The 8,145-nt window shown below is 41.4% G+C and overlaps 1 long non-coding RNA gene across 1 annotated transcript; it reads left to right on the forward strand.

The window, feature by feature from the left end:
• Positions 1–2,586: 2,586 nt before the first annotated feature.
• LOC129636590 (uncharacterized) lies at positions 2,587–7,822 on the forward strand. The gene is made up of 3 exons (XR_008707026.1): positions 2,587–3,270; positions 5,456–5,620; positions 6,883–7,822. It is a non-coding gene; the product is annotated as an uncharacterized LOC129636590 (long non-coding RNA).
• Positions 7,823–8,145: the final 323 nt, after the last annotated feature.

Genomic DNA, 8,145 nt, shown 5'->3' on the forward strand with positions numbered 1-8,145 from the left:
TGGAGAAGGAAATGGCACCCACTCCAGTGTTCTTGCCTGGAGAATCCCAGGGACGGGGGAGCCTGGTGGGCTGCCGTCTGTGGGGTCGCACAGGGTCAGACACTACTGAAGCGACAGCAGCAGCAGCAGCAGCAGATCTGGAAGCAGGCCAGTCTTCTCTGGCATTTCCATAATTCTGGAACAACTTGGTCAGAAATCCATTTTTCTTTAGCTTGGTTTGCAGTACATGATTCACTTTTTGGAGGAACGTCATTTTTCAGATATTTCAAGGTTTTGTTATTATTTTATGCATATTTTACAGAGAAAATTGTGGTAATTGAACAACTGTACAACGTCTGTAAATTCTTTTTCCCCTCTACTCATTATAAAGCCTCTGGATCTTGAATCCCTCATGCTTTTTCTGTTGTTGTTGTTATTGTTGTTCAGTTACTAAGTCATGTTTGACTCTTTGCAACCCCATGGACTGCAGCATGCCAGGCTTCTCTGTCCTCCACTCTCTCCCAGAGCTTGCTCAAACTCATATCCATTGTGTCAATGATGCCATGCAACCATCTCGTCCTCTGTTGCCCCCTTTTTCTCTTGCCTTCAATTTTTCCCAGCATCAGGGTCTTTGCCAATGAGTTGGCTCTTCGCATCAAGTAGCCAAAGTATTGGAGCTTCAGCTTCAGCATTAGTCCTTTCAGTGAATATTCAGGGTGGATTTCCTTTAGAAGTGACTGGTTTGATATCCTTGCAGTCCAAGGCACTCTCAAGAGTCTTCTCCAGCACCATAGTTCGAAAGTATCAATTCTTTGGCGCTCAGCCTTCTTTATGGTCCAGCTCTCAAACCTGTACATGACTACTGGAAAAACCATAGCTTTGACTATATGGACCTTTGTGGGCAAAGTGATGGTTTTTCTGATAGCTACATTATGAATGCGGAGACTGAGGTTCTAGCTTTTTGTACTAAGAAGGGAGCAGGAGACTTGCAACAAAACAGGACCAAATGGTTCAGTATTCTCAGTTCAGAGATCATAGCAACTTTATAGCACATAACTCCCACAAAGAGTGAGAAGCAAGTGTACTTCCATATTCTCTAGTAAATTGCTACTCGTCCTACACCCCTGAGTGTCTGCCTGTTGCCTTGGCTGCCCAGTCCTCCTCCCGCCTACCCTGCCCTTTTAGACGCCCCCATTATCTATTAGCTGAAGGCTCAGCAGGAGTCTCCATGGCACGAAGACGCCTACTCTTATGGGTTGGTGCCTGTGCTTTCCCCCAGGGAATGTAATAAGTTCTCCATTAAGCAGAACTTGTCAGAATAACTTTTATTCAATGAACACTGTGAGACTCCTCTCTTAAAAGGTGTGGGTTGGGTGGTGGGGGCAACTCATGAGAAAATTAAAAGAGTTTGCAAAAACAATTTTCTGACATCCGTGAATTTTTAGCCAACCTCTTAGGCCATCTAGAGGCCCAATTAATAAGACTGAGTTTCAGAATCATGTTTCTTGTGGTTTGTTCAAAATAATAATTTCCTGGGATTCTAAGTTTAAAAAGGAGAGAGAGTTAAATGGTGAGAAGTGAAGAAAAAAGATCTCATTGTTGAGATAAGAATCCAAAATTGACCATGTTAGAAGGATTAGCTTTAGTGGTTAAATCCTGTCGAGAAAGTACATGAATTTGACAGCAATCTAAAGTTGAAGAGGTGTCTTGATTTTACTAATGAAGTTTAGGCCAAAGGCCCTAGAGTCACAAAACACCTGGGTTTAAATCCTGATTCCCTGGTGTCTCAGAGGTTAAAGCATCTGCCTCTAATGCAGGAGACCTGGGTTCAATCCCTGGGTCGGGAAGACCCCCTGGAGAAGGAAATGGCAACCCACTCCAGTATTCTTGCCTGGAGAATCCCATGGACAGAGGAGCCTGGTGGGCTACAGTCCATGGGGTCGCAAAGAGTTGGACACGACTGAGCGACTTAACTTTCACTTTCCATGTACTTACCCATATGAACTTGGGTAAGTCACTGAACCTTGATAAGCCTGCTTCTGAATTGGTTAAATGCGGAGAATGCAAGTTCCACTCTCTAAGGTTAAAGCAAACAATGAATGCGTGCCGAGTACTGAGCCTTCAGCACCTAGTCTCCAGAATTGTAGCAGTTATGATTACACTGATTTTGAACACTATTTATATTTCTCTTAATGTATAAATAATATATGATTATGTTTTAAAAATTTTAAAAGGACTATAGAAAAACAATTATAATCTTATCACTCAGAGATTACATCTTTTAAAAACTTGATACATATATTTTAGACTTAATATATTACAAAATATATCCTTTTTCTTGGGTTTCCCTGATGGCTCAGCTGGTAAAGAATCTGCCTGGAATGTGGGAGACCTGGCTTCGATTGCTGAGTTGGGGAGATCCCCTGGAGAAGGGAATGGCTACCCACTCCAGTATTCTGCCCTGGAGAATTCCATGGACTTATAGTTCATGGGGTCTCAAAGAGTCAGACATTTCATACAAATGCCAACAAATATCTAGAAAGAACTTCTAGCCTTATGACTCTTTTAGTTGCTTTCCTATCTCCACAGGGCCCTCAACCAGTCCTGTCATTGTCTAATTCCAATTTATCATATCAGACAGCAGCAGGATTAGAGTCCAGTTAACATTCTCAAAAGGGCAAGGATCACTCAGTCCTTGTCAAAATACCCACACACCCATTTTCTGCCAGAGAACTGCCCACAACCTACATGCCAGGGAAAGAAAACACTTCCAGGCCCTTTTCATGACAATGATTCCTCCATTATGGATGTGTTTGTTAGCAGTTATTTGAGCAGAGCTCAGTCTTCCAGAGGAATAGTCATTTTCTTTTTGGGCTAATTTATAGACATCTAGATATGCTTATGTAGGGGAGCAAAACTTGCCACCCCAAAATGTCTCTGGCATGTGAATTATTTCAAGCTAAAAACAATCAAGGCCTAAAGACTCAGGAAGAGATTTTGACCTATCCCCTATCTGCCTAAAATTTTTTTAGGTAGAGTCTGTGCCCACAATAGAGCTATCATCAAAGATATCTGCAAAGATTATAGGCTGAGTGTGGTTGGAAAAACTCAGCAAGACCTGGAGATCAAAGTTCACTCTGTGGCCCATTGCCGTGCATGGCCCAGCAAACATTTGTTTACCAAACAAACGCTTGCTTTTCCATCTCCATGTGGATTTCTTTCTCCCTTTTGAAGTCCCCAACCACTATCTGGAACATCCTCTTTTGTCTTTAATGGAAGATGGTTTTTAAGGTAAGAGTTTAAATGGAAGGGAATAGAAAATTTTCTGGGCTCCTTGTAAGACTGATATTTGTTGATGGGGTTCTAGTGGTGACTGAAGGAAAAGGTGTAAGAGTTGATGGAATCCAGGTGAAAGTTTAAAATTGGTGTGTTTGAACTGTATTTACATGAGGTGGCTGCATCTCCTTTACCTGATTGCATTGTGAGGATGGCCATCACTGTCTTACTGGGGAATACTTCCCCAGCCTGGTATTGTAAGACCAGGCCTGTCAACCCACCTATGGGGAAGACAGCAAATTAGCCAAGATGGCGTGTGCGGGCTCTCTCACCCCAAGGCTTCTTGCTCTTGCCCCACGTTTTATAAGTAAGGATAATGTAACAGCTGAAATCACTTATAGACCTGTGCATGTGCCTTACAAGGTACTCGCTTGGTCACCAGTACTTTATGTGGTATGAGCTCCACCGAGAAAGCGGCGCATGGCTGCTGTGTCGCGGCTATGTCCGCTGGGCCAGCCATGAGAGGAGAGAATATAGCATGTCTGCTACCACGGCTGCTGCGTCAGCCCAGAGAGAATCCTGTTCTGGCCGCTGTCCCAGCCAGGAGACAGGTTGTGTTGGGTCAGGAAACTCCAGAACTTTGGCCACCTCATGCGAACAGTTGACTCATTGGAAAAGACTCTGATGCTTGGAGGAATTGGGGGCAGGAGGAGAAGGGGATGACAGAGGATGAGATGGCTGGATGGCATCACTGACTCGATGGACGTGAGTCTGAGTGAACTCTGGGAGTTGGTGAGGGACAGGGAGGCCTGGCGTGCTGCGATTCATGGGGTCGCAAAGAGTCGGACACGACTGAGCAACTGAACTGAACTGAACTGATGCTATGGCTGCTGCATCAGCCAGAAGAGAATAAGCGTGTCTGCAGTCCCTATAGCTCCTCAAGTCTCCTTCCAGCCTCTTAGTGCAAACCTTACCTACTCTAAGTTCAGGGAACAGTGAGATATAGCGAGACAATTGGCATCATGAACAGGCTGAGCAATACGCCACCCTTCAGGCAATGTTAATTGATATGCTAATGGAAGACAGTAGGCCTGCCTGAACCCATACAGAGGAGGTAAAAACCCCTGGCTGATGTTCAAGGGCCAATAGGAGCAATAGTAGAGGCCTTTTTCCCCAAAGGTGAGTAGGTCTGGGGTTGACCTGTGTCCTCAGTAAGAGTGTCTTCCTTGCATGCCTTCTGAAAATTTTTTGAGGGCATGATACACTGAACCTGGAACTTCTAGAACATAGAAATCTTTCAGTTTCCATTTAAAAGGAAAATCTAGTCGGATGAGCAGATCAGCTTTTGGGTACAATTTTGGCAGCAGTCCAGTTCCAGCTGTCCTTGTCTTGCAAATCTCTCCAAAATCAGAAATGAAAATACAGTCCACAGTGGGCTAAGACTGAGCCAAGATGACTCAGTCAGGTAGAACCTAAAACTAACAGGGGGTAAAAAGAGAAAGAGAGAGCCCTTTTTAAAGCACTAACTGCTGGAAATGTGCCCTCACCCAACATCTAATTCACAGATTCCTTAAGGATTTGTCAGAGACAAACACAAATCTTAAAATCTTTCTCACAAATAGCAAAAACCCTTAGCCATCTGAGCAGATAAACTTGTTATTTATAAAAACTGCTGCTGCTGCTAAGTCACGTCAGTCGTGTTCGACTCTGTGCGACCCCATAGACGTCAGCCCACCAGGCTCCACCGTCCCTGGGATTCTCCAGGCAAAAACACTGGAGTGGGTTGCCATTTCCTTCTCCAATGCGTGAAAATGAAAAGTGAAAGTGAAGTCGTTCAGTCATGTCTGACTCAGCGACCCCATATAAAAACTAGTAAGTTTTACATTATTATACCTGATTAATGATTTAAGTTTTACAGTAAAAGTGATGAGGTCTCTGGTTATATAGGTATGTACACAGATACATCTTTCCATCTCTGGAAAATATTACCAAAATTAATTTATAAGAGCTCTATTTCATGGGCTTATAAGTATGCACTTATGAGCTAAATATTTCTAAATGTAATAGAAATTAATCCAAATGTTTTTCAAGTTCATGTGATCTAGGATTGATCTTTAGCAATTTTAAAGTTATTGGTTTAATTAATACAGGCATGTTGTTAGGGTTATCGACATTAAATCTAATGCTTTATTGTACCTAGGTTTAGTCAAATATGGGCTTCCCTGATGGCTCAAGACTGTGAAGAATCTGCCTGCAATGCAGGAGATCTGGGTTCATCCACTGGGTTGGGAAGATCCCCTGGCGAAGGGAATGGCAACTCACCCCAGTATTGTTGCCTGGAGAATTCCATGGACAGAAGAGCCTGGTAGGCTACAGTCCATGGGGTCACAGAGTCAGACAGACTGAGCAACTAACATACTTTGTCAAATAAGATCATCTTAATCCTTACAAAACTTGTCAGCAAGAAAAATAGCTTTGGATGATAGATTTTGTTTAATTTCTCACAAAGTTTTCATGGGTAATCTAAACATAATTGTTAGGAATGAGTGATCTAGTTGGATATAAATAAGCTTAGACTTCTTTTGTATTAAAAAAATGTTTAATTATAGGATAATTACTTTACAATATTGTATTGGTTTCTGCCATGCATCCACATGAATCAACCATAGGCATACATATCTCCCCTCCCTCTTGGACCACCCCCCCCCCACCTCACACCCCATCCCGCCCCTCTAGGTTGTCACAGAGCACTGGATTTGAGCTCTCTGCATCATATAGCAAATTCCCACCAGCTATCTCTTGTACAAATGACATGTGTATGTTTCAATGCTACTCTCTCAAGTTGTCCTGCCCTCTCCTTCCCTCTCTGTGTCTCTATCTGTTCTCTATGCCTGCATCTCCTTCACTCCTCTACAAACAGGCTCATCAGTACCATCTTTCTAGATTGCATGTGTGCCTGCTTAGTTGCTTCAGTCATGTCCGACTCTGCGAACCCATGAAGCCTGCCAGGCTCCTCTGTCCATGGAATTTTCCCAGTAAGAATACTGGAGTGTGTTGCCATGCCCTCTTCCAAGGAATCTTCCCAACCCAGGGATCAAACCCGTGTCTCCTGCATTGCAGGAGGATTCTTTACTGCTGAGCAATTGGGGAGCCCTCTCTAGATTCCATATATATGTGTTAATATACTATCTTTGTTTTTCTTTTTCTGACTTCCTTCACTCTGTATAATAGGCTGTAAGTTCTTCCACCTCATTAGAACTGATTCATATAACACATGTTCCTTTTTACAGCTGAGTAATTTCCATCATATATATGTACCACAGTTTCTTTATCCAGTCATCTCTTGATGGACATCTAGGTTGCTTCTATGTTCTAGCTATTGTAAATAGTGCAGGCTAAGACTTTTTAGGTAAACTCTGCAAGAATAATTATGTTTTATGATATGCCTACTTATTTTTAAATTTCTTCACATTCTTTTGGTAACTTAAAACATTATTTCTCTGTTTAGAGAACAACGTATTCTCAAAATACAGATCTGTTTTAATAACAGATTATAGTTTCTCTACCTTTTAAGTAATCTGTTCTAACTTTCTGTATTTACCTCTGAAGTCTTTTATTGTCATTTAGGTTAAGTAAGTATTCTAAAGGAGATCAGCCCTGGGATTTCTTTGGAAGGAATAATGCTAAAGCTGAAACTCCAGTACTTTGGCCACCTCATGTGAAGAGTTGACTCATTGGAAAAGACTCTGATGCTGGGAGGGATTGGAGGCAGGAAGAAAAGAGGACAACAGAGGATGAGATGGCTGGATGGCATCACCGACTTGATGGATGTTGAGTTTGAGTGAACTCCGGGAGATGGTGATGGACAGGGAGGTCTGATGTGCTGCGATTCATGGGGTTGCAAAGAGTTGGACACGACTGAGCGACTGAACTGAACAAAAGTATTCTTTCACAGTTAGGTATAATCCTATTTGACCAAACGTTTTTAAATCTTTTGATATCTTTGACAAACTTCCCAAATAAAATTCTAAATGAAGTCCTTTTGCTGTCTAGTTGACTTTGGGATATTTCCAAGGGTCCCTGAAATGTCTCCAAGAGAGATCTTAAATAATCAGGCTTATTTGGTATGTTAAATTATATGGGAAGCATTGTCAAATGAGTTATTAAAAACCTTAGGTTATAATGTGTAGGTAAATGTTATTAAAATAAATAACATTTATATTCTGGAACTTACAGGAAATGTCCTATAAGTTCTAGAAATTATAGGAAATTACTGAAAGTTGGATATGTTCTAGCATAAGGTTATCAGTCATAATTCTAGTTATTATCTTAAAGTGTTGTGTGTCACAGAGATAACCAAATTTCTTTGTCATTGCACTCTAATTGGACCTTTAACCATGCCATTTTAATCTTTTGTCATTTATAGACAGTTACTGCTTTACTCTGATGCCTTTTAAAAAAATGTTTCATCTTCAAGAAGAGTCATAGAAAGAACTTTTTGACAAATAAGAGGTCTCTGACAACTTTCAAATCATACCAATGAGTAAAGAGTTTGCATCACAGAGGAAAAAAAAATGTTTCTATTTCTTTTTTTCTTATTTTTAATTGGAGGATAATTGCTTTATAGTATTGACTTGGCTTGTGCCATACAACAAGAATCAGCCATAAGTATACCTATGTTCCCTCCCTCTTGAACCTCCCTACCACTCCCCATCCCATCCCATCTCTCTAGGTTGTCACTGAGTACCTTGTTGAGCTCCTTGGGTTATGCAGCAACTTCCCATTAACTACCTATTTTTCATTTCTTTACTTTTGTGTCTATACGAGATGATGCATGTTCACTAAACTTATTTTGATAATCATTTCATGATATAGGTAAGTCAAATGATA

Source organism: Bubalus kerabau, chromosome 22 (genome assembly GCF_029407905.1).
Source record: "Bubalus kerabau isolate K-KA32 ecotype Philippines breed swamp buffalo chromosome 22, PCC_UOA_SB_1v2, whole genome shotgun sequence".
Taxonomy (NCBI): domain Eukaryota; kingdom Metazoa; phylum Chordata; class Mammalia; order Artiodactyla; family Bovidae; genus Bubalus; species Bubalus kerabau.